At 36.9% G+C, this 13,943-nt stretch overlaps 1 protein-coding gene across 1 annotated transcript in view; it reads left to right on the top strand.

The window, feature by feature from the left end:
- Nucleotides 1–882: 882 nt before the first annotated feature.
- The window catches only part of LOC306860294 (polyhomeotic-like protein 2), a 38,167-nt gene continuing 25,106 nt past the window's right edge, over nt 883–13,943 (top strand). Inside the window, exon 1 of the mRNA XM_079401916.1 lies at nt 883–986. The gene's annotated coding sequence lies outside the window, so the exon portion shown is untranslated. The remainder of the gene's footprint in view (nt 987–13,943) is intronic.

The raw sequence follows: 13,943 nt of genomic DNA, 5'->3' as shown, positions 1-13,943 counted from the left end.
TGCTTCACACTTTTTGCATTTATACCCTCTTTGTGGCACAATTTTTGCATTTTCGTTCACACAGTATTTGCAACCCAAAATATGGGATTTATATTATACTATCATAATATATTCTTCTATATATGTGTGCATTAATGAGTGTGCATATATGCATTGTGACATTTTTTTGTATTTTCATGCATATAGAACAGTATTTGCAACCCTAAATATAGGATTTATATTATTCTGTCATACTCTACTATATATGAAAATATATGCTTTGAATATGCAAATTGATTAGAAATTTGATAGCAAAAGCATTGCTGCTTCACACTTTTTGCATTAACACCCTTTTTTATGGCACTATTTTTACATTATTATTCCCATATTACAGTATTTGTAACCCTAAATATATGATTTTTGTTAAGCTATTATACTGTACTCTTCTATATATTGTATGTATATATACTTTTAATATGATTTTCAGTAGTAGAATTCTGACAGCAAAAAGACATGCATTGTTGCTTCACACTTCTTGCATTTAAACCCTCTTTGTGACATAATTTTTGCATTTTCATTCACAGATTACAATATTTACAAACCTAAATATGTTTCATATACTATACACTTCTATATATTGCACATATTTACTTTGATTATGCATACTGAGTGTATGATTTTCAATATTAGACATTTGAAAGCAAAAATTGGTGCATCGACAGACCACATGTATTACAAATAACCCTGTCAAAGGGTTTTTGTAAGAGAGCGAAACAAGAGAGAAGAGAAGGGAGGAGCTAGAGGTGGATCATACCGAATCCAGAGTGACCTATTGGTGCTTTTGAAGTCACATGATTGCTTTAGGAATGCTAATTCATGCTGTATTTTTTTCTCCTCCTCTCTGCTTGGTGTAGTCTGTGCCTGTCGGATAGAGCAGACCTCAGACATGGTATAGGATATCAGGAAAGGAACAAGCGATTGAAGTTGAGACAAGGCCTGGGTTGAGGGTACGTAGAGCTTTATTAACATGTGCTGTTGTTTTTGACTTCATATGTGATTGTAAATGTAATTTGTGCAGGAAGCCCTACTTATATTTAAATATGTCTCTTCAGGCTTAGTGTCTTTTATCAACAGTATGTGTGGTCTGTATGTTAAATAGAGAGCATAAATGTGCGTATGCCTGTGCATGTCCGTCTCGGCACAATGAAAGCTGTTTAGTTTGGCGAATTCCACCACATGTCTCCACTGCTTTCAGTACGGTTATTAACATCAGGGAGAGCGACACAGATTGACAGATATTATCTAGGTGGGCTCGAGGAACTTGAGATCCTCCTTTCAACTTAAACTTCACCCATTCTGTCATTATTTACTCACCCTCCTGTATGATTTTCTTTCACAATCGTGTTATTTTGTCCATACAGTCAAAGTCAGAGGGGTCCAGTCTTGTTTCGGACCCCATTGACTTTCATCGTATGGACAAAAACGTCAAAATGTCTTAAGTATGAATACATTTTTGGGTGAATTATCCCTTTTATGTGTCAACCTGATTACTCAACATTATCAATAAGACAAGTACTATGACTGTAGTATTACCACCAAAGCTTAAGGTGAGTGATTTACGTGGACATGCATCACATCATTTGCGATGTTTTAAAGATTATCGATGAGTTTGCTCAGCACACATGTACACAAGAAGCTTTTAGACTTCTCGTAAGACTAAATGGAGACAATGCATTCCCGGACAGGGGAGTGTTGCTCTAGTAGACTGACTGACTGACAGCTAGTGCTGATACAATTCATTGAACCTATCGCCTCTCAAATAACAAGACCATCTGCACTCTTTTGGTACATTCTAGTTTGACCCAACGCTCTGTAAACAAAGCCCAGCGGAGCGACGCTTGTGTGTAATCTCGCCAGTGTCATCTTATGAATTTGACACTGAACATGTGGACAATTGTTGTGTGTTAGCTTTATATGTGATGTGTGTTTTATATGTATGGTTTATTGTGCAATCGTGCTACAGAATGTAGGAAGCAATAGTTTGTTGTTCATTATAGTACTAAGGTACTTCCAGGTTACTGCAGATGAATCGAGCAAAGCTTGTTGCTCTCAAACTGCCAATGGGCAGGTCACTTCTGTACAGTAATTGGGGTAAGACCCTCATGTTTTACAGTTGCCTTTCCCGTGTCATGGGCCTCACAATGAGCTTGAGTAGTTCACCCTCACCCTCAGGTCACTATAATAATCAGTCAAACAGGAGGGACACAACTCCGGTCCCCCTTAAAGCACCAGGAAATCAGGGGCCTGTTGAGAAGCGCAAGAGGCTCCTGTAGTCAAGAGAAAAGAGATAGAATGAAATTCAATTGCAAGGTTTTTCTTTATGATTCTCTCTCAAGGCCTGATATTTTCTGTGGAAGAAACAAATGTTGCATTAAGTGATTAGATAACTGAGCACACTCAAGTATAGTTCATTAAAATGCCTTTGATTTAATCTAGTCAAGAAAATAAACAAAATATAAGTTCAATAACATGTAAGAATAAAGACAACCTTCGACCATAAACTGTTTTCAAGAAGTTCATTAAAGCAAAACAACTATCCCGTAATGCATGTTATAGATAATATTGTATTCATGTATGTATGTTTTTTTTTTGACCTTCTAATTTTTAATCAAACTGTCATAACTCAATCTTCTAGTAAAAATGACAGATTGCTCACATTTTTCAGTTTCACTTAAACTCTCCCCCTTACAAAATTCCACCCCCAACGGCAAGCTCTCATTCATTTTCACATTCATGCAATGGCCACATGCTAAAATACAATCAACAACTGAGGCATACAATCAAGTTCCCGGCCTACATGTTTTACATTTTTGATAATACGCTACACCTGCTACATATGCAGAGGTATGTCACAATACAGAAGAATAGATCTATCAACACTTCCATTTCATTGCACTTCTAGGCTTGTTTTTTGATCTGGAAACACTCAATTGTATTGAGAGTTTGCCTAAAAATATGAGTCTCTGTACTCTTTCTAAAGCAGTTGAAGTATTACTGCAACTTCCTAAAAAAAATTTAGTTGATTAAGTCCAGTTGACAATTAACTTTTCCATCTTGCTTCTTCAGTAAACCAAATCCCTTCACACTAAACACAATTGTTTTCACTTTTGACAGCCAGCAGTCCAGTATAGGGCATATATCACATGCTGATGATGGTTCTTTTGAGGGAAGAGGTCTGTGTTTGAGCACATGCAACGACCCCTTGATCTTTGATGAGCTATACAGGACTCAGCAATATGTGTTATGTGGCATCGAATGGTGAGATCCATCTCCAGCGATGAAAGCGGTGAGAAACAGTAACAGATGAGCCGAGATGTTTTCATACAGCGCTGTCCAAGCCCTCATGAAGATGAGATGCAGACCCAGCGAATGAACGCGTTCACCTCAGCGCTCACCATGACATTCCTCTGTCATGCCTGATGATGCTCCCGTGTGACTCAACCATTAACACTAACTCAAAACAGCTCTCTCTTTCTTTTCTGACAGTTTCTGATACTTATCTGACTTTTAGGTATGCAGCTCTTCTCTCCTGTCTTTCCTGAGAATGACATGTTTTGTCCTCAGAGAAATATTTGCAGAATGGGTGTATGCTTTGGTTCAAGAGTCAAAAACCGCCGAAGGTGATTAATCAGCATAACTCACCGATAATTCTCAGTCACCGAGTTCAGTAGGTCAGTACTACTAAATCTGGCAATATTTGCAACAACAAGCTTCTGATCATGCCTTGTTTTCTTGGAGAGGTAATATTTTCAGTTATTTTCAATTGAATACATGTTTGAAAATACTTGCTATTTCATATGGCATAAGAAATATAATACCATGAAGAGTGCTGTACAGCAACAGCATATTTATGAGTGTGAGATTAATTTCAAACAACAGTTGAAAAAACAAGAAATTAATATTGAGTAACTGTGGATACTTTTTACATATTCGGGTTTTGAACAAATCAGTGTGTTTGAACGAACTGGTTGAGTGAATTATTCAATTATTCATAACAGCAAACAATTGTTTAGATCCTGAATGAATCTGTGTTTGAACAAACACTGTGGTGTTTTGATTCTGAATAAATCCGTGTTTAAAAGAATCAGTTGAGTGAACGATTCAGTGACTTACTCATAACAACTATAGACTGTAAAAAAAGATGGATGAAACATCTCCACGTCCTTCCACTATAGAAAAGTGAAGCCATAGCATCTCAGTATGGCTGCTGTCATCTTGCGTAAATGACGTCATTTGGAGCCAGAAGGTGCGTTCCGATTGACAGGGTCCCTACGCAGTGTTCACTGCTCCCTACTCCCTGTGCACGGGATATCCGTTGAAGTAGACTTTGCTGACAATAATGGTGTAACACAGTTCGTAGATCGGGAAGAAGGAGGCGGGAACCGGCAAACATTTAAAGACAATTTAATAAAATAAACGAACACAAAAGTAAAGTCCAGGCCTGGTCCTCTCTCGTCTTCCACTGTTGTCACTCCTCCTTTTATCCTTCCGGAGCTCCTCCGTGGGACTTGAGACCAGTGAGTGGTGCAGGTGTCGCTCATTATCATTAACTCCACCGGCCTCGCTCCGTTCCCACGGCTCTCGGCCCCACCCCACTCACTACAAATAGCTCATTTGGAACGCCCTGCAACATCATCAAAGAAAATCAATGGCAAGGTCACTTAGATTATGATATAACATGAATAAATATTGTAATTTATTTTACTTTCAAATTTAAACACATATAAAATACATAAAATTATGTATCTAATAAATATAGTCAAAATGTATATGTTTAGACTGTTACAGATTGTGATGGTTTCATCTTGTGCACTTTCTTTCCCACACTCTCCTGAGGTAAATAAAGTAAAATAAACATTGACAGAGCCTCAGCTGTTTCTCACCGGCTTTACTTAGTTTCACCTATTCATACAATACAATATGCAAATATAACTCATCGCCATAACCATTCATAAATATTGTAGTTTGTATAATAATAAAATTTATTACAACGCCTCTATTGCAGAGTCTTTAAAAAACTCTTTCAACGGCTCAGCTCCATCATTAGTTCTAACTGATGATGCAGTGCACAATGACAGTTGGGTGATTTTCCCTCTCCACTTCTTGTGAAGTGATGTGTCGGATTTCCCTTATTCCCTATGCCGTTTGCAGTGCCCTTCGAACTGAACATGTTCGTTTCCTTCGGGTTGGAATCTCACTTAAGATGGCGGAATACCCTGTGAAATCCACTTCGCAGTCCACTTACGGTCGAATGGAACGCACCTAGAGTCTGCGCAGTAGAGATTCATTTGGAGCAGTAGTGATTGTGAGGTGTAGCCTCTGTATCAAAGTCCCGCCCAAACTCCCGTAGACCCAATCACAAGATCACAATCATGACACCACACCTTGTTTTAATAGCATCAAATAAGCAAAGCAAACTTATTAGAAAAATTAACACTTGAAGATAAATCAGCATGATAAAACTACCTCAAATGACGAAAGCCATCTTTGGAAAAAGTTTCTTTGAAGTGTAATTTGATTATTTCATTTGTCTCACGTCTCATTACATCCCCGTTACCCGTTACATGGCGAGGGCGGGGTTTATGACCTATACTGCATCCAGTCACCTGGGGGGGATCAAGATGCTTTGGCTTCACTTTTTAGGACTTATGTGGCACACTTGATAACAACAAGTCTCTTTAAGACAAGTCATGTCACTCGGCGGCCATCTTTGAAACGCCTCTCGGGCAGGCAAGTGCAGATCCTATCTCTTTGTATGGGGAAACATCAAATTCTCCCAAACTGTTCACTAAGTTTACGATTAAATTTCATATTTGAAATCACCAAAGAAATCTGACAACAACTGTATCATAAATGTTGTTTCTTTTGCTCAAATAGCATTATAAAAAGCGTATTTTTTCAGGCTAGATCAGCCAGTGCACATGTCTCAGAACGCTGACTGTTTCTATAACACCTGGGAATTCTAACGGCAGCTGCAGTGATGCGCTGACTTGACCGATTAGCAATTGGCTCTTTCATTCAGAAGGCGGGGCTTCCTGCGATTTAAGTGACACGTCTTGAGTATTTTATAGTCTTTGACAACAATCAGTTCCTGACTTTGTTTAGTTCCTGAATGAATCTGTGTGTTTGAACAAAATGACTGAATGAATGATTCAGTGACTCGCTCTTAAAAATGCAAAAAGAGTCACCAAAAATCTCCACCATTAATACACAGACTGTTCATCCGTCCAGAATGCACTAACACAGACAACCAGAGTGATACAAACAGCAAAAGTCACAGTGACCAGCACTCTTGTATCGCCTCTTGACCAATTAAATTTGAGAACCGGAACTAACTAATGTATATTTAGTAAAATAGTTTTCTCGATAAGCACAGGTCTCACTTTCCTGGCAGAGGGTGCTTTTTTTTTTCAGTGTGAAGCCGACCAGGGTCTGAATGAGAATGTGTGAGAGCTGCTGACAGCCTGTAGTAACTGTTTGAGAGTGTATGAAGTGAGTGCAGACAACTCTCTCTCCTTCCACTGCTGCCTGGGCAGATGAAAGTGATTCTTGCCTGCCTCTGAGCTCCATACCCAGGTGTTCTCTGTCCTCCTCTCCCTCTCACTCAGCTCTTCGGCTCAGCAGCCGACAGCTACACAGCTGCTTGACATAAATCTCCTTTTTCTTTCCTTTTTTTTGGAGAAGCAAAGCTTAAGGCATTAATGATTTGGTTCCTCACCAGCAAGGGCAGCAACGACTGATATCTGGCCTATATTCCATACAATTTATCTTTAACTTGACTGGCTCTTATTATTAGGGTTATATATGTAAAAACATCCACATGTAAATATTCAGCTTCCGTGGATGTCATGATATTGGGATTTCCCCAAAATGCTGAAAAACAGTCACATTTCCTCCTCTGCATATCTAAAATAAGATATAATGTACAGTCAGTAGGTCAGTATTGCAAACTACTCATCATTGTAGAAAGCTACTAAATAAATACATAAATGAACATGAAATACTGATTTTTGAATTGAAACAATTTTTGGGACAACAATTAAATATACAGTTCTGTGGTCTTTAAATACCGGTAAAGTAATTTATGAGTGTGATGAAAAAAGGTATACAACAATATACTAAAAATTGCAGTTTGATATAATAATATAAAGATGTACACTAACATAACAAAATCATTTGCAAGATAAACATTTGCTGGTCGTGCAGAAAGTTGGAGGAACTGCTAAATATGACTGCTAAATCTCTTACAAAGGAGGAAAGCCCTAAAGTGGCACATTTATCACTCAAGAGTTTTTAATTAAAATTGTCGTTGTCTGTTCTTATCAGATTAGGAGGTTTTACCACTTGGGCTAATGGATTTTTTTTAGTGTTACATCTCTAGACATTGTTAGACAAATTAGAGTGACAGAGCTTCTTAAGACACATAAAAGCCTCATAGTTCTGAGGTTTTCAATATTTACAGTCACTTTTCATTTCTTGTGTTACACTCTAGGCTTTCCACCTTAGGACTGAAGTAAATCAAAGATCAGAGAGGCAGTTTAACTCTGAGGGCTTAAATTACATACAGGATCTGTCATCTCTTCCTCCCTGTTTGCTAAGTACTGCCTGACAGCTTCACGCTCAGAGAATGTGGCTATGACAGGTGGTTGTGTTTCACAAGAACAAGGTTTGCTCAGGTTTTTTAACTATGTGTGCAACTGGAAAACTACCAGTAACCATTTGCTATGAAACATTACGTCCAAAAGTATTTGATGTACTGTTTCAAAATGGGAAAAAGTTACAAAGTTGCAAATTTAAAGTTGAAAAACAACATTTCAATCAGTGAACAGCCAATAGAGTACAACAGTGCCACTTCACTTTTTAGTGGCCTTGATTCTTGAAGTTTTGTCATTTTTTTATCTGGAAGAGATATAAGCCATGAACCAAGTCTTCATTTAATTTTATTTTATTTATTATTGAAAAATATATTTTATACCGTCACATTGTATTTCAGTCATTAAAAAAAAAAAAAACGTAGGTGCTTAAGCTCAGATCATTTAGTCCTGTGACCAATCAGTTCCAAAAAGAAATACCTGTGCTAATTGAAAGAAAACAAGTTGACCAATAGATTAAATCCAAGATTTGGTGATGTACAAAAAAAAAATAATAATAATAATAACGAAACAGTTGGCAGGTGCTAAAGAGGTTTTTTTTGGCACCTCTGATTGGTGGAGTTTTTTGCAGAATGAATATTGTAGTTTTTCACCAGATATTTCACTGTTAAACATGATTATTTAAAAAAATAAAATAATGCAGACTGATGGCTTCAACAAAAGTATATACCATTGATTAAAAATGTAATATCTCACAGTAGGTCTGTCCTCAATGGTTTATTATTATTATTATAATAACCTAACTTCTGAATTTTATGGCAGAAGGGGGTAGTATTTGAGAAACCTGTAACCTAAAAATGACACAATTCAGCTTTAAATTTCGTTACTCAGAGAAAGTGCAAACTGATTTTCATCTGTGTTCTTCAGGTTCTGTCAGTAATAACTCATATAGTCTTGAAGGCTTTGATGCGCTTTGTAAACTGAGTGGTCTCTGGGGCATCTGTGTATCTGATTCCTTCCCTGTGGTAATGTAGTTTTACAGCTCTGGGAGTTTGCACAGAGGGCCACGTGTGCTGCTGGCTTCAGTCTTTTTACACTTAGACAAAGGGGAAGAATACAGTCTAAAAAACTCTCACTCTTTTAACAGTAAGATGGAAATTTATAGTCCCAGTGTGAGAGCATCTTTGAGCTGGACTAATGACTTGTTTTAGTTCCAATTAAAAGGATAGTTCACCCCAGTTATCTCATTTACTCACCCACCTCATGTCTTTCGAATCCCACATGATTTTCTTTTTTCGGCGTAAGACAAAAATAGATATTAATAGCAAAATTTTCACTTTATTTCCATACAGTGAAAGTGAACAGTGCTATTTTTGAAGACTGACAAATCGTCCTATCCATTTTCATCTCCTTTTGTGTAAATCATACAGGTTTAAAAAAAAACATTCACACCAAATAATGACCGAATTTTCATTTACGAGTGAGCTATCCCTTTCAAAGACAAAACATTTGTTTATTTCCGTATCAACAGCATGAATATTTTTTATATTTTTACTCTGACAAAACTGTCACCTCATAATCCTGAAAGGCAGGAATTTAATGGGCTACAGTCAGCTATCAGATTTAGGCATGCCTTAGGAACAACTCAGGCCTCCCAAGAGTGCTGTTTGAATGTTTTTAAGTGGTTTTGTGCAACTAAAGGCATTATTTTTTGATTGAGACATAATAATGAGATGGTGCTAACGATTGTGTGCCTGGGAGGCCTGCTTTGTTATAGGCAGGAAATGCGTTACTGATGTTCAAAGCGTGTTATTTCATGCTTGGACTCCACGCGATAATCAGAAATGATACACATCCAGTTTGTGAGCACTCTGCTGAATAAAACAACAGCAAAATAGCCAAAACCATGCTACTGTTTCAATTTGTCTGGCTCTGTGAGCACCTAATTTATATGTTAATGGCTTCATCTTAAATGGTAGCTTTGAACGCACAGAATCCCAAATCATTGTGAAATTGCACCAAATTCTTGGCATTCCTGTTCAGTTGCTGATGATAAGGTAGCTTTATATTTAAACTGGACTATTTAAATATGCAAACACATGGTCTGTATATTCATTTCCCCTTCCATTTACATGCAGTGTGGGCACCCAGATTTTTGCAGCTGCCTGGATATTTGCATGTGCAAAATTCAGTTTGGCTTCTATGTTCAAATCCTCTCTGTCATATACCACCAGGGGTTTTCTGAAGTGATGAACCATTTTTCTTAGTGTAAATAACATTTGACCAATCTAAAGAACCATTTTCCACTATATAGAACCTTTAGTGCAATGGAAAGGTTCTATAGATGTTAAAGGTTCTTCATGGGACCATCATGGGGTCATGCAAACTACAGTACCTCTAAAAACACTTGATAGCTGCCAGACAGAGAAACCCCCCTCTGTCAGGCTCTTCACACTGATACTGGGGTCATATTTCATGCTTTCTCAGTTCAACAACTATGTAGCCCTTGCAGACAAAGCTGGCAGTTTTATGGTGGATCTTAAGGAAATGAGGGCCACAAATCTCCTCTGCCTGGTTGCCACATAGAGGGAATGTGCTAATGTGGAAAATGATGGATACCAGAGAAGAGAGAGTTCTGGCAGGATAGAACAATGGCTTGTCAAGTTTAAGATAAATTTCTCACTTTGAACTATTTTGTGGTGAGTAGTTTGGAGAGCAACTCAAGGAGGAGAACTTCATCTCAAGTACTGAAGAATTGCTCAATTGAGTCACTGCATGTGTTTGAGATAGATGATGATAAAAGAAGAGAATGGTACTGACTCACGCATGAGGTTCTATATGTGTGCTCTCTACGTCTCTGATTTATGACAAGCATTGATGTATGCTCAACAGGCACATTGTTAAGCGGCATGTTTTGTCAAGATCCTTCGCTGCAGTGAAATCTTTCTGAGTGATATAACCTCTTGTGCTACAGAGCAACACTGAATCTGACAGAATGAATTTCCAGAGTGTCGGATCTCGAGGTGACACCACGTCTGACGTATCCATTAACTGAAGAAGCTTCTAATTGCTTTACTGTTTACTCACACTTGGCCAAAGGTGTCAAAGCTGACAGCAAGCATCCTGTGATGAAGCTAATATCCTGAGAGACCAGAGTGGTGAGCATGACATGCTAATTTCAGGTTTTAAATGTCATATGATTACAATACACGTGAGTCAGTTTAATGGACCTTTATAAATCTTACCACTGTGGTTTATCAATTCATAACGTTATAAACAAACTAACAAAACAATATTACACACAATAAAATACATTAACAACATTATTAAATGCAGTGATTATCATGAACAGTTAATAATTTTTACAGCGTTTATTAATATAGGTAATGTTTATTTATAAATATACTTTTGTTCTTTGTTGATTCATGTGCATTGATACAAATATTGGATTTTATATTTTTATAATCATTTTTAATTTACATGAACTAATACTTAATTTATATTAATATTAAAATGCTACAATATATGTTTAATATTATATAAATTATACCATATTGACAATATATGTAACATTTTCTGAAGTTAATTTTGTATGAACTTATATTAAAAAGAGATATTATATTTTATAATAATTTTGAATTTTACATTAGCTAATAGTTAATTTATATGAACTAATATGAATATATATTAGAAACTCTCACTCTAAAAAATGCTGGGTTAAATAAACATTTAACCCAACCTTCTGGGTAGTTTTATTTAACTCAACTATTGTTAAATTTTACTTTATGGCTGGATTAAAATGAATCAAAAATAGGTTGTAAATTAAAAATCAGACACATAATTACAAGAGGCATCAGTCATAATCAAAAGGTGAAAATGTATTAATAAGCAATTTAAAAAATGTAATCTAAATCTATCTATGTCTAAAAAATATACAGCAAAATGCTGTTTAAAATACAAGTTTAGTATGTGACACTGCAGGACATGTGAATACACATATGTGCAGAACTCAGAACAGTGACTGACCATTAATCAGTTCTCTTCAGTCAAGCTGTCAGTTTATGACATGACAAGACACACAACTGGTTTTAGCAGTTACTCAACATCTTTTGATGGCAGCGTTGCTGTGATCCTAGCGGACTGGTTTAACCTGGCTGTGGCCTGTCCAGACAGGCACAGATTGGGTGTCTCATCCATCTGTAGTCATTCACCCTGAGGGTTTAGCCCTGATTGTTTGATGTGGCCTCTGCATTGTGCTGATAGCCCATCTCTACCTGACCGCCTCAACCTAACCTCATCTTTTACAGCTCCGGCTCGCTCATGCTAATCCTATTTATATTGCTCAGTGCAGACTTTGCATCCTGGTTGCTACACCAAAAGCACTTTTGCCTTCAAAGAGGGTAACTCAATTTGGTGTCTGACTGTGAGAGAGTTTTGCAGGCAGGATACTCAGATGATGATGGCACTGGATGTTCAGTTAGCTACAGAGCTGTGTGGTGAGGAGGTCTCTAATGCAGACTAGAGAGCAAATCGAGTGGAATAATGTGTAGTGTGTTGTGTTAGCCAGTGAAATAATGAGAGGAGAGGAGAGAGAGAGAGAGAGAGAGAGAGAACGACAAAGAGAGGACAAGTCTCCCTTTCAAGGTTATGGAGAATGGACTGTATTAAGCTTTTAAATGTCCTTGAAAGATTCCACGTCTAAAGGAAGGTTAAGTGGGATCAAACAAATTCCACAAATGTATTCTGATGATTTCAATATCTTGAACTATAATAGAAAATCTCCCTGTATGAAGTCTCTTTCTCTCTTTTTCTCTTAATGTGCACCCAAACAAACAGAAATAACTCAAACTTTTAGGCCCGTCTAAACGAGTTACATTACATCAGGTGTACTGCACTATAGAAAAAGATCTCTCCCATTTGGTTCAATGGCCTGTCTGTTGGTCTAGCTGTTCCTCGGCTGAGTAAAGGAAGTGGGGCTGGGTCTATTTTGATCAACAAGTGTCCTCCCAGCCCCCAAGAAAAAACCCCAGGTCATTTCCCCCGCAGCAGCCTTTGATGTGTGTTTGCTTAATGACATTATTGGGTCCCAGTCATTTGTGATGGGAGGAGTTCTGGTCCAGAGAACAGTCAGAGTTTGGATTCTCCTAGCTGCCAGTTGTATCCTGTCACAAGTTGTGGTGGAAGCTGTCAGACTATCCGAGTGAGTACAGTGCAACCAGTGCCACTGGTTTTGGCTTGTGAACTGTTTTTACAACATTTTAAAGTTTGACTTTAGAGAGTTCCCTGCTAGTAATTTTATGCTCTACATGCATGAGTTAATGAATTAGCTGCAGTAAAAACATTAGTGGAAGGTTCTCAACTTAATACGCTTGTGTTTCCCATCTTTTGCAGCGTCTCACACATGACAAAAACATGGCATTTAAGTTAAAAGTTGTTCAGCTTTTAAAAAATTAGACATTAATCAGTTTCTCTGCCTCTGAATTTGCCTTTCTTTTCTGACGTCATGAAGGTTATCAAACAATGTTGACTAATAATATTGTTCTGTTTTTCAAAAGTTTTTTTTTTTTTCAAAGCCAAAAGTTCCACCTTACATTATTTCTAATAATATTCATACAGGTTAATAATATCTTTATTGAAAAGATTTTGCGTCATGAAAGTGTTCCGAGTGCAATTTCATGTTGACTCTTAATGTTTAAAAAACTCCACAAACTGTCATGGTATTAATTTTTTCCCAATATGTTTTATGTTATTAGTAGATGCTAGTAGCAGGAACTTTTAGGCTTTCGTGATTTTTTCCCTTTTTTTCTCAAGTTTTTTTCCATTTTACTGCCATGCGTTTTGCTTGCATTTTTAAATGCAATGTGTATAAATGTGTGAACAGTCCCTAAGAAGTTTTTCCTAACATTCCAATTAAGTTCTGAAAACATTATTTCCAAAAGTTTATTCAAAATATATATATATTTTTTTTTCATGTTTAAGGTCTGTTTAAAAATGCATTAAAAAAAAGAATGGTTAATGTTCACAGAACTTTCAGAAATAATATTTCATAACTTATTGACAACGTGAACATAAATGTGTATATACAGTATATGACATTGTAAACACATTTATGTCCTCGAAAGGTTTTAACTGCAGGTGGTTCATTAACTCAAATGTGGCTATATTTAGAACAAACTAAAAAATAACAATATTTTTAAAGCCTGTTAATACTGAATGAATGTACACTCTCAGAAAAAAAGGTCCAAACGCTGTCAATGGGACGGTACTTTTTTAAAAGCTACACTTTTGTACCTTATTTACACCTAAAGGGTT

This window comes from Barbus barbus, assembly GCF_936440315.1.
Source record: "Barbus barbus genome assembly, chromosome: 41".
NCBI classification, from domain to species: Eukaryota; Metazoa; Chordata; class Actinopteri; order Cypriniformes; family Cyprinidae; genus Barbus; species Barbus barbus.
The sequence above is the reverse complement of the archived record's forward strand: the minus strand, read 5'-3'. Positions and strand labels throughout refer to the sequence as shown.